The sequence below is a fragment of the Stenella coeruleoalba genome, assembly GCF_951394435.1.
Source record: "Stenella coeruleoalba genome assembly, chromosome: 4".
In the NCBI taxonomy this organism is placed as follows: Eukaryota; Metazoa; Chordata; class Mammalia; order Artiodactyla; family Delphinidae; genus Stenella; species Stenella coeruleoalba.
Genome location: NC_137149.1, coordinates 5,251,784 through 5,270,905, shown reverse-complemented (window position 1 = coordinate 5,270,905; position 19,122 = coordinate 5,251,784). Strand labels below are relative to the sequence as shown.

The 19,122-nt window shown below is 46.9% G+C and overlaps 1 long non-coding RNA gene across 1 annotated transcript in view; it reads right to left on the bottom strand.

The window, feature by feature from the left end:
* The window catches only part of LOC307185809, a 92,824-nt gene extending 74,206 nt beyond the window's left edge, over positions 1–18,618 (bottom strand). The window contains exon 1 of the long non-coding RNA XR_013828175.1: positions 18,527–18,618. This is a non-coding gene — a long non-coding RNA (uncharacterized lncRNA). The remainder of the gene's footprint in view (positions 1–18,526) is intronic.
* Positions 18,619–19,122: the final 504 nt, after the last annotated feature.

Here is a 19,122-nt window from a genome sequence, read left to right as displayed (position 1 = left end):
TGGGGACCATGGACATTTGGATCCTAAGGCACTCTTTTTAAAGGGCTCAGATATCTTGACACACAGGCTGTCGACGGGTCTTAGATATGCGTTAAATCTCTGAACAACTTTGAAACCCTACACTAAACAGAGCATTTGACTTCCAGGTTGGGTCGCTAAGTAGGAGGCGTCACCATGGCAGAAATCCATGGCGATGCAAGACTCCAGTGTCTAGAGAAGACACGCCAGCCTAACTCATTCTGTTTTGAGAGAGCACAGTTTCCATGGTGATGAAGGTTTTTCACCCCATGGGGAAACAAGGAACTATGGCAGAATATGTAAAACTCCATTCTCCTGTCCCTCCTTGGCCGCCGATGAGGAGAGACAGGGCCAAGACGCAACAAGAGGGCCCGGCGAGATGTGGTGAAAAAACTACAGCAGTAACACAGGAACTGGGGTGCACGCCATCCCTTCCGTATCATAGCGCGAAACAGTCACGCTCCATCATAAAAACTAAAATCATTCCTGGAAAGGCAATGTCTCCCCCGGGCATTGCGGGCGCCATCTTTCACTGGCCCCAGGGAACTACTGGGTTGGCCACAAATTTTGTTCGCGTTTTTCTGTAAGATAGTATGGAAAAACCCGAACGAACTTTTTGTTCGGGTTTTTAAATTTATTGCACCAGCCACATTTCAAATGCAAATAGCCGCCCTGGGCCAATGCCTGCCATGTTGGACAGAGCAGATACAGAATATTTTTATCAGCACAGCAGGTCCTATGCGACGGTGCTGCCCTGGTGTATTCTGATCCAGTGGCGTGCTCTGACCTGTACCTCACTGGGTAACCATTCTCAAGCCAAAAGAAAGCTACGTGCGAGAGGGAAGAAGCATCCACTACACGGAGCACAGCCTGAAAGGCTCCGAAAGCAATGAGAAGTTGCGGGGACACACCCTGGGAGGATGCAGAGATGGGAACATCTCCTCCCAAAATGGATCGCTCCTTCTCTTCTGCCCGAGGGTCCAACTGGGAGCAGAGAGGTGAGGATTCGTTCCTCATATAAATGAAGTGGGAAGGGAGGGCTATCCCAGCACTGAAGGCCTCGGAAGCCAAGAGCGCCGATGTGATTAAATAACTGAACTGTCTCACCCTTCCCAGTCAAGCTAGATTCCAACGAGGGTAACTCATCTTCACAGTGCCTGCTATTCCCTGTCCTGTGCACACTTCTTCTCTTGTTCAAAGTCAAGTTTCCCAACCTGCCTGTTTCTTGCAAAGAAGAAAAGGGAGGAAGAAGTGAAATAGACTTCCTTAGAGAAGGACATAAACAGAAAATCACCTTCCAACCTAGTCTTTATCAATCCCCCTCCAAAAACGGTGGAATTCACACTGTAAGTGTATGTAACATTACAAGCAAATTTCAGAGAAACAAAGATGTTCGGGGTTTATAGTTATCCTTGGAGGATGAATTTCAGAACTTTCCTTCAGGAAATCCTCAGCCCTTGGAATTCCATGAGCCCAGAAACAAAACAAAGGCTGGAACAAGGAAGGAAGACAAGGCAGGTGCGGAAGTTGGCCTCAGTACCCTGAGAGAATCACTGCTCAAGAGCAAAGCCAGAAGGCGGGGAGGGGCCGTCATGGCATATGTGTTTAAATTCATTCATTCACTCAACAAATTCATTGAGTGCCTTCCACGCCAGGCATATTCTAAGAACTTGGGACACAATCCCCGTACTGGTGGAACTTACATTCCTAAAGCCGATGGTTAAATTTGTTTTGAATCCACCCACGCTTTATCCAGTAATAATATGAGTCAATTTAAAAGATGCAACATTTGAGCATCTATTTATTTTGTATCACTCCCTATAAAGTGATGGCTTGACTCCTATAAAGGTGTGCTTGTGTGGGTGCCTGAAAGTAACTGTGACCCCCAGGAACTTGCCAGAATCATGCAAATTGTGAGCCTGACTTTACACCAAGAAGGAGAGAGGACAGAGCTTTCCAGTCAGCTCTATACACATCTACCAGCTCCACAAAAAGACCAGCAATGCCAAGGCACAGCCAGCTGCCAGGTCTGTCTCTTCCTGGCGGGAAGTACGTAGGCGGGTAGCTGCTTTCCACGAGACAAGGACAGTGAGAAAAGACGGGAGAGCCAAACAAAAAGTGAGAAAAGGAAAAATAATCTTACTGCATTTTCCACCACCCCTAAGTATGTATTAATGAACCGATAAGGTATGCCCTGGAGAGCCTTAATACTACAATATCAAACTCTGTACACCAAGAAGAGCAAAGATGGCGCATTATAACAAAGAGAGTTTGGGTTCTGTGTTGTTGGTTTTCTGGTTCTCTCTAATGTTCTGGTTTTTAGCTTTGCTCACTTGGATGTATTTTCGTTTTAAGGGCTGCTGGCCACAGAGACCATTTTCCAACCGAAGTGCAATGCTGCCCCCTGGTGATAGAACAACGCAAGAGCACCTGTAGAAATGGAGACTCTCCGAGGCAAACCTCCCTAGATTTCATTTTGCTATCTTTTCATAAAGATCCTCTGCACAGAGATTTTTTCTGGCTCAGCCTGCTTCACACCGGTAATCAACATAGCGTTTTATTCTAAAACACGAAATGCGTGGTGATTACAAAACAAGCAGTGGTGAGGAGAGAATTTCTCTCCCTTTTTGCTTGTAAATTAAGTGATCTCCCCAGAGAAAGCTCAGAAATCAGGCCTATTTCATATAACCTTTAGAATCCTGATTGGAATTCTCACTGGTAAGACATTTCCTGAGAACCCAAGCTCAAGGAAATCAATGCCTGAGTCTGATAGACATTCAGCTCCCAGACAAATGTACCTGATTTCAGATCATCCTTCAATCTTTGCAGCGGGAGTAAACCTGAGACCGAAAACTCTGAAAACAACAATGCAGGTGACACACGACACTATCAGAAGCCGCCTTCCTGTGCTGCATGAAAATACAACTGCTATCTTAGAGAAAATTATGTCATATGAAAACATGTGAGGAGGGGTTGAGTGGAGAACTCCTCCCTCCACGATTACCCAAGGTCAAGTATTATATGATCTCCTTTTTCCTCAAACCATGACTCCAACCACCTGCATCAAAATAATCTGGGAGATTGATAAAAATGCAAACTGGGGGGCCCATTCAAGCTCTATTAAGTCTGAAACTCTGGGTATAGGATCTAGAAGCTTCTTGGTAAAATGTGCATACTAAACTTTGAGAACCAATGAGTAAAATTTCAATAAAATTTTTTAAATTTCCATTAAGAAAATTTTCCTATTCAGGAATTCTCAACCATTATAAAACTACAGAATAACCAAAAAAATAAATAAAATGATACCTATCAATGAACACATTTCCTTGATTTTCTACAAAATTAAAGGGTATCACTTGGCCACGCAAGGCACTCTCCAACCAGTAGACAATGACAACAGCCAACCCAGATCACAGATACCATCTGGTCGTTGCTGGTAATCCTTTCTAACTGTACTTCTTACCCTAAAGCCATTCTTTCTAAAAGCCCCATCCGGAAGTCACATGAAATGATTCATTAGGCAGAAACAGTCACTACATCAGAAGATAAGACAGCCTTGAGTACCACACAGCTCTCTGCCCTCATAGAGGAACACCTGACAAAACCAAACAAAAAAGAAAAGGAAATAAAAATATATATATATGCTAGCACTCCCTATTTTTCACCCCTTCTGAACTGCATGGCTGGCCCTGGTGCCACCTCCTGCTTCCCTCCCTTCCCCCTGAGCCACAGTTCTCGGCCTCTCTCTGTCCACATTTCGTGGCCGCTTGTCCCTGGGTCCGGTTCCAGGGCTTGGTGAAAATGGAGTGTGCTCTGGTCCTGCCAAGCCCGGGCTGGGATGCCAGCCCAGTCAGACTATCTCCTTGCAGGCTGTAGTGCTTGGACGGGTGCCAGTACCAATGGGCTGTATTTCATGTTCCCCTCGATGAACCACAGAAGGGGGCAGCGAGAGGTGGAGAAGAGCTGTGTCTTCGCCTCAGGGAACCTGTGTGAGGCTTAAAGACGGTCTACCAGCTCTGTGGGCCATCCCCCTCAGCCGGCTGTCGGCCACCAGCAGAAAGAGCCAGGTCCCCCAAGTTTCACAGCCCGTGTGTGGGGAGGGCAGCGCCTCAGCTCCACCAGGCCGGGGCAGCCAAAGAAGCCAACCATGAAAAGGAATCTCCCTCACACTCACACCACAGGGAGAGCAGCCTGATGGGGAAATCTAGAAAGACCCACAGCGGTCAAGCTGATGTCCAAGAGCAACAGCTGCAGGGGAAGTTCTAAGAGCATGAATGACATTAAGAAAAGAGCCTTGGGCTTCCCTGGTGGCGCAGTGGTTAAGAATCCGCCTGCCAATGCAGGGGACGCGGGTTCGAGCCCTGGTCCAGGAAGATCCCACATGCCGCAGAGCAACTAAGCCCGTGCACCACAACTACTGAGCCTGCCCTTAGAGTCCACCAGCCACAGCTACTGAGCCCACATGCCACAACTACTGAAGCCCGCGTGCCTGGAGCCCGTGATCCGCAACAAGAGAAGCCACCGCAATGAGAAACCTGCGCACCGCAATGAAGAGTAGCCCCCCACTCGCCGCAACTAGAGAAAGCCCAGGTGCAGCAACAAAGACCCAATGCAGCCAAAACAAATAAATTAAATAAAAATTTTTTAAAAAAGAGCCTTTTGGAGGATGTGGAGAAAAGGGAACCATCATACACTGTTGGTAGGGATGTAAATTGGTGCAGCCCTGTGGAAAACGGTGGGGAGGTTTCACAAAAAACTAAAAATAGAGTTACCATATGATCCAGCAATTCCACCCCTGGGTATATATCCGGAAAAGAGGAAAACTCTAATTCGAAAAGATACATGCACCCCAATGTTCATAGCAGTACTATGTACAACTGCCAAGGTATGGAAGCAACCTAAGTGTCCATCAACAGAGGAATAGATAAAGACGATGGAATACTACTCAGCCATAAAAAGGAATGAAATTTGCAGCAACATGGATGGACTTGGAGGACATTGTGCCAAGTGAAATAAGTCAGACAGAGAAAGACAAATACTGTATGATATCACTTAGCTGTGGAGTCTAAAAAATACAACAAACTAGTGAATAAAACAAAACGGAAGCAGACTCAGATATAGAGAACAAACTAGTGGCTACCAGTGGGCAGGGGCAATATAGGGATGGGGGGAAAGAAGGGTTATTATGGGACTATATGAAATCACGTGTGTGAAACTTTTGAAAATTGTCAAGCACTATAAAATTTAAAGAATCTTTCATTCGATAAAAAAAAAAAGAAGAGAAACTTCTGGTTTATTCTGAGGAGGGATACTGGGGCCATGTCAGGTCTGTTTGTTCTGGGAGAGAGATCAAATACTACAGAGCACCCTTTAGCTTAATATAGAATTTCAATACATCTGCTGAAGTGGTTTCTAAGTCACAGCTACCCAGTGACAGCAACGAGAGGCCTAGGACAAGAATTTACCTCAGAGGTTGGCTGTTAGGGGTTATGTCTGGCTCCAAAGAGAAGCAAATTGCAAATTTAATGATAAAACAGTTTAGAAGAGAGAGGGCTTTTTTAAAATGAATTACAATGAATATATATGAATCCAAGTATTTTCCCAGAGGTAGGATTTGAATTTTCCTACGTCAGCTAACGTCGTTGTCAATTCTCCACGTGTATCCGGCCTATGTCGCATCTTAAAATCTATACCACTTTCTCTCTCTCCTTAATTGCTCCACGTGGGTAACTTGCATTTAAAACTAGTTCCCTTTGCCACCTGACCTTTAAGAGAAGATTAGAAAGTAAATTTTTCATCCTGCAAAACGACTATACTTCCACACACATGAAATAAATCATGAAGAGCACAGTCGAACAGAAATTCGATCAATGTTTTTGCCATTTTCAAGCCTGTAGGAGACTGAACACAACTGTTTCAAGCAAAGATTAAAAAAAAAAAAAAGGAATCCAAAACTGTATTAATATTGCTTATTTGTAAAAACAGATTTTCTGGTCTGATTTTGTTTTTTGCTCCTTCGATAGGCAAAAGAATGCCTCCCCTCCCCCGCCCGCCAAGACTATCTACATCCTAAACCCTGGAATCTGTGAATATGTTATCTTACATGGCAAAGGGACTTTGCAGATATGATCAAGTCCAGGACCTTGAGTTGGGAAGATTATCCTGGATTATCTGGTGGATTCGATGTAATTACAAGGGTCCTTCTAAGAGGGAGGCAGGGGAGTTGTTCAAAGAAGGAGCTGCCGTGGTGGAAGCAGAGGGAGGAGTGATGTACTTGTTGGCTTTGAAGATGGAAGGGGGCCCCCATCCAAGGAATCTGGGTGCTTCCAGGAACACAGCCCTGCTGACACTTGATTTTTGTCCCGTGAGACCCATTTTGGACTTCAGACCTCCAGAGCTACAGAATACTAAATTTGTGATTTTTTTTTCTTTTTTTTTTTTTTTGCTGTACGCGGGCCTCTCACTGTTGTGGCCTCTCCCATCACGGAGCACAGGATCCAGACGTGCAGGCTCAGCGGCCATGGCTCATGGGCCCAGCTGCTCCGCGGCATGTGGGATCTTCCCAGACCGGGGCACGAACCCATGTCCCCTGCATCAGCAGGCGGACTCTCAACCACTGCGCCACCAGGGAAGCCCTAAATTCGTGATTTTTTTAAGCTGCTAAGTTTGTGGTCATTTGTTTCAGTGGCAATAAGAACAGAGTCTCCAAGCCCTTTCTGAAAGGAATGATGACAACCATTCTCTATGTATCCAAAATTGACAATACACCACAGCAGTGGCCAGACATTCAAAGTCGGTCATATTCCTGGGCATAATTAGAATCTGACCCATACTTTATAGCTATAGGTGCCGACTACCAGCGAAAAAACAAATTACCACTGAACATTTGACTTTTTAAAGTAAAAATGATTAAGGATTCATCAGAGACAGCACTGGAATGACGAAATCTGCTCATGGAAACTGACTTGGCAGTTTTCCGGTGATTTTATCATTTCTTCTGATCTTCACGATTAACAAAGAGTGGGCAACCGACCCAGAAATAGGTCTTTGTGTGTGTGTGGGTTTGCTTTATTGAAGCATAGTTGCTTTACAATGTTGTGTTAGTTTCAGGTGTAGAGCGAAGTGATTCCGTTACACACACACACACATTCTTTTTTATATTCTTTGCCGTTACAAGTTATTATAAGATGTTGAATATGGTTCCCTGTTCTATACAGTAGGTCCTTGTTTTTTGGTGTGCGTTTGTTTTTTTTTTGAGTATAGTTGCTTTATCCTGCTGTGTCAACTTTTGCCATACAGTAGGTCTTTGTTGATTATCTATTTTATATATAGTAGCATGTATCTGTTAATCCCAAACCCTTAATTTATCCCTCTCCCTCCTTTCCCTTTGGGAACCACAAGTTGGTTTTCTTTGCCTGTGAATCTGTAGAAACAGGTTTTTTTTTTTTCAAATGAGGGAGAGAGCTCCACTAAAATGGACTTCCCTACCTGTATATCTACCAGATGGACAAGAACTCATTCTGTTGCTAAAAACAGAAGGGGTACATGCATCCCAGTCATAGAAGACCATGGAAGGGATGAGCACGAGGGGGAGACATCACAGAGCACGTACGTCCCTGCCACAGGAGGAAGATGACGGCCACGCCCCCACCAAGAGGGGACACCAGGGTCTGACTTGACGTGAGGAACCCTGTCTTTGAACTGGACTCGTAAATATGGACTCTCTCTAGGCTAGCTCAGGGAGAAAAGGCTGGGAGGTAATAACCCAGAGTGAAGGGCTATCAGATACCTCTCTCTTTTTTGTTTTTATTAAAGATTTCTTTTTTTTTTGATGTGGACCATTTTTTTTAATTTTTGAATTTTATTTTATTTTTTTATAGAGCAGGTTCTTATTAGCTATCCATTTTATACACATCAGTGTATATATGTCAATCCCAATGTCCCACTTCATCACACCACCACCAGATGTGGACCATTTTTAAAGTCTGTATTGAATTTATTACAATATTGCCTCTGTTTTAGGTTTCGGTTTTTTGGCCACGCGGCAGGTGGGATCTTAGCTCCCCGACCAGGGATTGAACCCGCACCGCCTGCATTGGAAGGCAAAGTCCTAACCACTGGACCGCCAGGGAAGTCCCACCTTTCTCTTTTATAATCAAGATCCTGGACACTCCACTGGGGCACAAGTACTTACTCTGATATTTGAAAGTGGGAAATAATCTTCAGTGTTTTTTAAAGACTATTTTGGTCCTTCCCAAGCCCCACTGAAACATTAAACTCCTACAACCTTTGGTTTTCAGTAAAGTTTCACTTCCCAAACAGTTTGACTTTTGTTTTCCTATCCAGTTTTGTTTTCTTGGTTTTTAGATTAATGGTGTCTTGAGAGCTGGCCAGGAGTAAGAAGGGAGTTTTTGGAAGGGAGAGAAGGTGGAAAATGAAGAGGCAGTGAGAGATTCACTCGAGCAACCAGCAAACAAATCATCTGTCTTGGGGCTCAGGTGGGGAAGGAGGGAGAGAGCTGCATCCTGCACTCAGCCCAGAGTAGGTCTGGTGCAGCAGACGCTCTCCAGCTCTGAGGGAGAGAAAACCCTCCTTTCTCTCGAAGCAGTAAGTACAGAAGAGGAGGCCGTGTCCATCTCATTAGGAATAATAGAGAGAAATTGCTTACAATCATCTCTAATGGGTTGCCGGTTTTCCAACAATGGGCTCAGCAATTAGTTTGTCGATTTTTAACCGAATGCAAAAATAATAATCACCCGCTGAGCGACCCTTGGATCTGCCCTTCCACCTTTCACCTGAGGCTCCCGAGGCCCCAGGTGCCCCGCACTGGTCTTTTGACATTTGCCGCATCTGCTTCTGACCAGGGAACTCATCCACCTCGTACAAGGTCTCTCAGGAAATCCAGTGGAAAAACAGAAAGAGACTCACATGGAAAACAAACTTGTGGTTCCCAAAGGGGAAGTAGGGGGGAGGGAGAAATTAGGAGTTTGGGATTAACAGATGCACACTACCATACCTAAAACGGATAAACAACAAGGACCGACTGAATAGCACAGGGAACTATATTCGATATCTTGTAATAGCCTATAATGGAAAAGAATCTGAAAAAGAATACGTGTGTGTGTGTGTGTGTGTGTGTGCGCATAACTGAATCACCTTGCTGTACACCGGAAACTGACACAACATTGTAAATTTACTATACTTCAATTTCTAAACATGGTTTTAAAGAAAGGAAATCCAGTGGGAAATCCTGGATGCTCACCCTTTCCCACTCTGGTTCCCCTGAACCTTCCGAAAACTACATCTTCCCTACCTTTTGAACCATAAGTTGTCTTTGGTTTTAGCCTGGGCTAAACCAGACATTGGCCTCTTAAAGTGTCTGACCTCTGACCTCCTCGTGTTAATTTCATGGTTAAGAAGCTGCGGCTTTCTTTACCATGTCAAGAAAATCTCTCGGGCTTCCCTGGTGGCGCAGTGGTTGAGAGTCCGCCTGCCGATGCAGGGGACACGGGTTCGTGCCCCGGTCCGGGAGGATCCCACATGCCGCGGAGCGGCTGGGCCCGTGAGCCATGGCCGCTGAGCCTGCGCGTCCGGAGCCTGTGCTCCGCAACGGGAGAGGCCACAACAGTGAGAGACCCGCGTACTGCAAAAAAAACAAAAAAAGAAAATCTCTCCATCTCGCTTCCCAGTCGTCTGACTATCCTAAGAAGAGAGTGCAGCCCTGTCTAACCCTGGTGGGGAGCTGACAAGCCCAGACAGGACCTCCGGGCTGTGGGCTGGCTGAGCCTGGAGAGGATGAGCACGAAGTAGCCAGAAGAGAAGGAGGTGGCATGAAGGAGGCACCTAAAGCCAACAGCCCAGTGGTTCACGTCCTGAACTGGCGACAAGAACCCACGTGAAAGGCCTGGCTGATTCCAGCCGTGAAATTTCTAGCAAATGCCTTCAGTGCCTTGGTGTTCCTCTTTCTCTCCCAAGAGGCAATAATGACAAACCCTGGGACCACCTCTCCTCTGAGCACTTGAGAGAAAACACTCCGTGAATCCAAAGCCCAGTAACCATGTTGTTAATATTGCCACCGCACTGGCTGCGTTCCTTCCAAGGTCGAGATGCTTGACGGGCACTCTGTCCACCTCGTCACAATGGTGGGCGGCACGCTGATGGAGTAGAGAGGGCGTTCCGGCCAAGGACACGTGGTGAACCAACAAATTCCTCCTCTTCCTCCACCTGAAGCTATACGTGAACCTAGAAGAAGGTTCTAGAACCTCTTCTAGAAGAAAAAGGGCATGATGGGAAAGGAGAGTCCACTGCTACAACAGTCCCCCTTGCTACCAGATGTGCTCTTCTCCCACAGCCCTTCCCTAATTCTCCCATCCTCGTGCAAGTGTCCCTGAGAGACAATCATCTACCAAGAGCTCATTTTACTCCCTGCCAGGAGCTGTGATGACATTCCCACATCCTAGGAACCTCCTCTGACCACTCTGTGGAAACCACCGACACCATTATTCTGTTTGCATCCTTCTTGGCTCGTAATAGAGTTTTAATTATGTGTTTGTTCACTTATCCCACAACAATGGAAGCCAGGTATGATTATACCCATCTTACAGGAGAGAAGCCTGAGTCTCAGAGAGCTGGAGTAATGTTGCCAACACCACAGAGCTAAACGAACGTGGAGGCCAAGATACAACCCCAGACCTCTGGGACTATAACCCTGGACCATCTTTGTCAACACAGGATATTCTTCCTCCTTCCATCAGCCAACCCCATCCCTCCCAGAGTATGTATGTAATAGATATATACACCCCATCCCTCCCAGAATATATATGTGTATATATATATATATATATATATATATATATATATATACATATATATATATACACACTCCATCCCTCCCAGAATATGTGTGTGTGTGTGTGTGTGTGTGTATAACTGAGTCACTTTGCTGTACACCTAACACAACACTGTAAATCAACTATACTTCATTTTAAAAACTTAAAATTAAAAAAATAAATAAAATGAAGGTCACCTTCAAAATAAATAAATTAAAAAAAATAAAAGAAGCCCAAGGTCCACCGCCTCCTTGAAGCTTTGCCCATTAATTTCTCCACAATCGCTGACCTTTTCAGTCGACTCTCATCTTTACTTACATAATAGCTTACATGTGGGCTATTTGTCTACCTGAGTTATATAATGATTACAAAAGAAAGGAAACTGGAGGGAGGGAGGGACTCAGGAAGAGAAAATGGAGGTAAATGGATTTCAGAACAGGAGGAGGCACTTGTGCAATGCAGCCTTGAGAGAGATAAAGGATGCTGAGGAGAGGGGGCAGCTGAGTCCAGAGAGCCCCTCCTCCCCCCTGGGAGGAAGGAGCTGGGATGTACAGACTCACGTTCACACATGGGTTCATTCTGCCTGGTTCTGCCGTATCCCCAAACGGAGTTCCCACGGATGGGTGTACAGCGAGGCGACCCTGGATAGTGGGCAGGGAGAGGGGAGGAATTCCTGGCACCGCCTGACTAAGGTTCCCCACATCCTTTCTATTGGAAGCATCCCCATCCCTCGGCGCTTCAAGTCTACAAACAGCCTGGGGTGGGGAGGGAGGGAAAAAGCGGGGGAGGCAAAGGCAACAGACTATAAAGTCAAGAGGGTAGAAACCCTGTGCTTTCTGCACACCTGCAACGTCGAGGGCAGGGCTGTGCTCGACACCTGCTCTGCGTGTGTGTTTTCCTATCAACCTCTGCTGACCACCTGACCCTCTGCACTTTAGCAGAGGACTTCTGACACGTTCAGACACAGAGCAACTAGTTCTTCACGCTCCCTGGCTCCTGCATCTCAAGACAGCACCATTACTCCTTCAGATCTCTTTACTCCACCCCGGCGGAGGTGCTTAGCTCTCTCAAGAGTGAGCAGAGAAAGTAGGACTTAAAATGCCAAGTGGAAAACAGCTCTCTGGCTCTTCCACACGTTACTATAGTGTGGCGAGATTTCAGGAGCATCTGACAGCTGAGCCCTGTCGCAGCACAAAGCAAGCCCAGAATCATTTCTGGGTCGAGTGCCCCCATCGCCGCCTTAACAGAGGTGGGCTCGTCCGTTTGGCCCACATTATGCAGGACGAAAGAGAGAGACGTAAAGAATCACCAGTTCCTCGTTCCATTACATTTGGGAAGAAGCTGACACTGACAAGGACTCTTTTCCGCAAGGGATTACATATTACACCAGAGAAATGCATAAGAGACAAATGATCCCTGACGTCACTGTGCCTCCACTGACCTGCTCAAAGTTTAAAGGCGGCTGCAATTAGAGACCACGGTCACAGATCTGCTGGCAGCTCAGAGCGCCTGCATCCACTTTAATCCTGCAGAAATGAACCGGGATGAATTTGGTGGGCACAGACTTCGTCTAAGTCTGAATTCTGTGGGTCTGATTCCGATTTCTGGGAGTTTGGTAATTTGCTTTTGTTAACAAGATCTTTCTCAGCTTCTTCAGTGTTTACAACATAAGATCTAATTTGGGCTTAAAACGCTCATGAAAATTAAGTGCATTACTTTAAAAAAACGCAACTGGGGAGAGAGGGAGAGGAAAATGACGCCACATGCCACAGATTTAACACGTTTGCACATTTGCAGAGGTCCTCCCAGCTGACGGCGACCGACAATCATAGACACCACCGCTCCGGCCCTTCCGTCAGACCTGACTCTCCGACCCGGGGACGCGTTAAGAGATCTGCCTTACTGCTTTGCATCCTAAGAGACCTTGAAAATCTATTTGGGGTGGGAGCATCCAAGTTTTATTTATTATAGCACTTGAAAAGCATACAAGCCGCCTGAAACAAAGCTTCTGGAGCGCCGTGGAAACGGCTGCAATATGAATGGTTATCGTGGTGCCTTTTTTCTATAATAAGAGTAGTTTTCACACAGGGAGTGCTTTCAGGTGCCAGGCAGCACTCTGAGCACTTTCTTTTTCCCAACAACCTATGAGGAAGTCGCAGCACAGAGCGGGAAAGGAATCTTAGCAAGCCACACAGCTACTCAATGGCAGATCTAGAATTCAAGCCCAGCTTCACTGGCCCTTCACCCCTCACCCATCACTCTGATATGCTGATTGCTCTAAACGTCTTCTTACACCACCACCCCCCAAAAACTTAGAGAAGATCCATTAGATTATGCCAGCCACCTCCCCTGCACATAAACAATACTTAAGACACCTTTCATTCATGAGTCTGGTAAAAGCCAGCCAGGTGACTTTCAAGCCTATCATGCAAAGGATGGATCGGTCCCAACGGATTCCAGAAATATGGGTGTGGATTTTTAAAGGAAAAAAAGCCAGCTTATTCAGAGCGCAGCGAGTTAGTGTGTGGCCTCCAGGGAACGGTCAGACGACTGTCTCCAAAGAGACACTTCACTACACAAAGAGTGGACGCCGGTCTATCTCAGAGGTAGTCGAGGAAGAGCAATCATGTATAAAACCGGAATCCCAAAGCATTAATGTCCAATAAAAATTGACCTGCCACGTGAAGACTGTCCACCTCAGTCTCCCTTTTCTGCTGACCCATAGGCAACTCAGCCCGTAACCAGTAGGGGGCGAACGTGGAATCAGAATATACGTCCTGAGATGCAGCTTTCGAGGCATCTCATGATGATGGCTTATGCAGGACCGAGTTCCACACTAGGGACAGCCTCGTGAATCAGGCCTGAATTCGACTGCCGGAGGTTTCCTCTCGCTTGGACGAGCCTTTGAGGTGAGGAGATCTCTGTGAGCCCCTTTGCTCTCTCTACCTGTGACTGAACAACCCTCCTCCTCCTTGAGAAATTCTGTCAAGTTATAACCGAATCCTCGCTTTCCTAGGAATCGGTCTGTTTTTATTAAGTGATGTCCATATATCTGTACTCTGTTCTCACGGGGTGAATTTTAAGGGTATCCCAAGTTAGGTTCCCAGGGAAGGCAACTTTGAGGGAGAACGCTGGTTAAGGGGCACCCTGGGGAACACCACCCGTACAAAGGGTGGGGGGGGGAGGAAGCATGAGAGGGCAGAGGAAGACACTGGGCAGCAGTGCGGCCCAATGAGGACCTCAGCCACCCCCTCAGGGAGCCCTGGAGCTGGGAAGCTGGGATGACCCTTCAGAGTTCTCCCAAGTTGGGATGAGGGGGTCAGGCCTTTACACTCCTGTAGCCCTCAGTCAGGGGCTGTGGACCACCCTGAAAGTGGGCAAGGCAGATCTAGAGCCCAAGCAGTCCCCAGAGGAAGCGGAAAGCTGAGCTGTCTGTCAGCAGCATCTGGGCAGTTGGGAAAATAAGTCTTTCACTCCTGGAGGGGCAGATGGGCAACACATCACAGCATCCTCCAGGAAGGAGAACCCGAAATTCCTGGAGAAAGCCTCACTCGTTCCCTACCAAACTGAGAACCGGAGAAGAACTGAAGAGGCGGTGGGGATGGGAAGGGCTCACCAGGAATCAAGTCCGCCCAGCCCCAAAGGCTCGGAAGGAGAGGAATGCCTTCCTTGGGCCAGGGCCGCCCAGGTCTAGTCTCCCCTCCCAGGCCCAGGGCCGCCCAGGTCTAGTCTCCCCTCCCAGGTCCAGGGCCGCCCAGGTCTAGTCTCCCCTCCCAGGCCCAGGGCCGCCCAGGTCTAGTCTCCCCTCCCAGACCCAGGGCCGCCCAGGTCTAGTCTCCCCTCCCAGGCCCAGGGCCGCCCAGGTCTAGTCTCCCCTCCCAGGCCCAGGGCCGCACAGGTCTGGTCTCCCCTCCCAGGTCTAGGGCCGCCCAGGTCTAGTCTCCCCTCCCAGGTCTAGGGCTCCCCCAATCCGCCCTCCGGCACGTCTCACCTTCTGCCCATCCCTCCGAGGGCTAGGCTCTCCTTCACCTCGGGACCTTCCCACACGCCATGCCGCTCCCTCGGCCTGGGACGCCCGGCCGTCGCCTCTCCCCTCACCCCAGCTGAATTCTGTTCCCCCTCAGGTGTCAGCTCTGGGCCCAAACCCCTCCCCTGGAGAGATGAAGTCCACCTGCCGGATGATCTCAGCTCCCTTCACTCTCCATCCTGGGTACTGCTGTTTATTTCTAGACCATCCCACTTTCCGCTGACCCCATCAGCTTGGTAAAGGAAGGGACGGCGTCTGTTTTACTCACGTGGTTTTCCCGGCGCTTGGCACAAAGCCTGGCAACTAACAGGCACTGATGAACACTGAGTGAATGAATGAATGCATGAATGAATGAATGAAGGCATAAATGAATGAACTCTAGCAATTCAGGGCTGCACCAGCAGGGTGAGAAGGGCCCCAGAAAAGACCTCCAGCTCTGAGATGGTTCTAAAAATGATCCCAGTCCAGAGATAGCCCTCCGAACCCTGAGTTAGGTGCCCCAGGAAAATTCTCCAGCAGCGCCCTTCTCCCGACAGAGCCCTCGATTCATTCATTGCCTTGTAACTGCCTGTTCACTGGCATTTTTTCGTCCCCACTACCCTGCAATATCCGTGAGAGCAGAAGCCATTTCTATCTCATTCATCCTTTTATCCCCAGCACCTAGCACAGGGCCTGGCATAGAATGGGTCCTCAAGAAATATTGCTTGGATAAATAAAAAAGAGACAAATGCATTTATTAAGGAGAATTCTGTGAAATAGTTTCAAATTTACACTGGCAAAGTGAAACGTGATGGTGTTTAGCTTCCAATAGAACTGTAAACAAAAGAGCAGGGATTTGGGGGGTCTTCTCTGAGGAATGGGGAAGCCCTGTGAACCCACAGAAGGGCGCCCCCCTTCCACGGGAAGCGTTATGAAGCACCTGACACATTTGGTATATTTCAGTGATGGTTATAATCACAGCCACGCTATACCAAGGACTCACTGAGAGCTCAGCAAGATGCTAGGCACCTTATACAGACAGTATGATCTCTTTACATGTATAGAAAATCACTGCGATGCAAGATTATCCCCATTTTTCAGACGATGAAATCGAGGCTTAAATAGATGTCACCTGCCCCAGGTGATCAAACTAGTTAGAGGGAGAGGAAGAATCGAGAACCAGGTCACGCCTGATTCCAAAGCCTCCTCAGTGCCATGGTAAGCTCCCCCTTCTACAGGATACAGTCTCTCCAAACAAGTGAATGCAGTGGGATGTTTAGACATGAGCTCAAAATAACACTGAGGTTACTTTAATTAAGCTTTTTAATATCTTAACACCATCCCAATTTCCACCACATCACACCCACAAGGAAGGCAGAGAGGAGCTAATTACATCTAGAGGACTGAATAAAGCATACACTTGGAAACCTTGACAGTGGTCCGTCAGCGATTCCAATGACTTCTCTCTATGTATCTATTCAACCAAGTCCCACAGGCAATGTGCAAAGATTTGCAAAGCCCACGTGGAGCCTGAAGATTTTTCTATATGCACCCAAGGCAACCTACTCACGTTGAAAGCGTGTGTGTTTAAAATGCATTTCTGGCCAATCTGTGAGGCAGGAGAGAAAGGGAGGGTTTGTGTTTGCCTCCGGTCAGGGCTGTGTCTTCATTCTGCCGTGCCATAGCTCAAGGGAAAAGGAGGCTGGTGTCTGAGATCCACAAATTCATATATTAAAACATTCTTCTTATTTTTAAAATTTATATGTTTCCATGGTAACAGAACCATCAACCAACAAACGTGTCCTTTTCTCCTGCAAATAAATAATGCTTTCCTCAAGGAAGAAAATGAGAATAACACATTTATCCACTTTGATAAGGAACCTATCTTGGGAGCTTCCAAGAAAATCCACACTTTCTTTTCCATGTCTCTCCTTCTTTAAAGACTTGTCCAAGAATTAGAGTTTTGCATCAAGGAAAAAATAATAGTCTAGAAAAGCTTTTGGTGTCATGAAAACGTGAGTTACAAACCCAGGAGAAAGGTTTCAGTTGGCCTCTTTCCTGAATCAAAGAAAATCCGAAGATTATTTTTCCTCCCCCTACATTTCCAGCATCTTGTTTCTGAGACATCCTTAGACACATCTACTGCTTGGATCAATTCTGGAAACCTAATAAGCCCCGTTGTCCCCTGGCCAGACACTATCAATAACCCCATGACCCTTAACTCATCCAGAAACCCCCTCTCTGCCCCCTCCCTGCAGGCACCAGCGTGGCATCTCCACTCTCCCTTCTTGGGTTCCCCTCTGGAACCCAGAGCTCCTGGAAGCCACAAAATCGCCCTGTACTTCCCCGCCCCTGGGCATTCACGGAGAAGAAAAAGCACTCTCCTCTTCAGGTCAAACCTCAGAATCTTCGAAATAGGGAGGGGTCGATTTATTTAGGACTTAATTATCTACCCAACTCTCTATCTTCCTTCTCTGTAACTAATTTTAGAACAATGACATCATGCATGAGTGTGACGTCATATAAGAGCACGGGAAGCCAACTTTTTTTTTTTTCTTTTTTTGCCAGGGAGACTGGCAAAAAAATATTCACAGTTATAGGACAGTTATAGGACATGGGATACAGAACACCAATGTCTGTCTGTCCTCTGCCTGCCAGGCCCCTCACCTTGCAGGGGTGGCCACCCAGCCCAGAAGCTCCAGGGGTACCAGGAATGGGTTCAGGGGGCAGACCCCAGCTGCTTGCCGACTGGATAGCAGTTCGTTGGGCCCAGCATCTTCGGGGGCCTGAGGGGTGGCCTGAACAGCCTCGTTTTGCCCCTGGAGCCTGTCTTTCCATCCTCAGCCCCGGACCCCAGGCTCCCACTGGCAGGGTCGGGCTGGGGGGCCGTCAGGTGTAGGTACATATATGCCGTATGCTCAACCAGGGCAGAGCTAACTTCTGTCACCATTCTTTCCATGTGTCTGTCCTGGACTAAGCCTAAGGAGTGACGACTAGAAAGCAACCTAAATGTCCATCGACAGGTGAGTGGATAAAGATGTGGTACATATATATGTTACGGAATATTACTCAGCCGTAAAAAAGAATGAAATAATGCCATTCGCAGCAACACGGATGGACCTAGAGATTATCATACTAAGCGAAGCAAGTCAGAGAGAGACAAATATCAATGATATCGCTTATATGTGGAATCTAAAACAAAGATACAAATGAACTTATTTATAAAACAGAAATAGACTCACAGACACAGAAAACAAATTTATGGTTACCAAACGGGGCGGGGGGGGGGATAAATTAGGAGTTTGGGATTAACATATACACACTACTACATATAAAGTAGATAACCAACAAGGACCTACTGTATAGCACAGGGAACTATACTCAATACCTTGCAATAACCTATAGTGGAAGAGAATGTAAAAAATGAATATATATATCTATATAGATATATACGTATAACTGAGTCACTTTGCTGTATACCTGAAACTAACACTACATTGTAAATCAACTATATTTCAATAAATTTTTTTTCAAATTTTTTAAAAAGGAGTACCATCCGATTTCTCCTACAAAGTAACATTTTTAGGTACCTACACTCTCTTCTCTTCTGTTCTTTCTCATTTCTTTTCTTAAAAAGGAAAGAGAAAATAAGAAAAAGAAAAACAAAACTAACCATGTAATGCAGAGCCAGGCACCGAAGATGGAGAAAACATCATCGTTGGATCTCCCTGAGGCAACAGCAACCAGCATCCCTCACCATCAGTTCCTCCCCGTGGGCTGTAGGGAGGAGTTTAGGTGGGAAGTGCTTCGGCAGGTTGGCCTGGGCTGTTCTGAGCTGGCAATGGGGCGAGGACAGTGGATTTTCTGTCCAGCTGGAGGGCGCCCCTTTGGGAAGGGCTGTCTTGTGGGCTGAGACGGTTTGGGCCGCAGTGCAACTAACTACCGGAGACCCTGTTTCCTAGTGTCACTGTCACCTCTGGAGCCGAAGAATAAAGGACTCAAGACTAGACCCCCATTGCTGGCAAACGCGATTCAGTAGGTATGGGGAAGAGCTGGGCATCCGTGGTTTTTCAAAGGTCCACAGGTGCTTCTGCTATGCAGCTAGACCCAAGACCCATGGACCTCAGGATGTGACCTCGAATGGAAGGCGCTCCCGAGAGGGGCCCTACTTCCCATCACACCTTCCAGATATTCCAAGTTGACATTAAAGATGAGCATTAGCAGCGAAATGACAAAAGATTTATCCTCTTTGTATCAATGTCCTCTTCC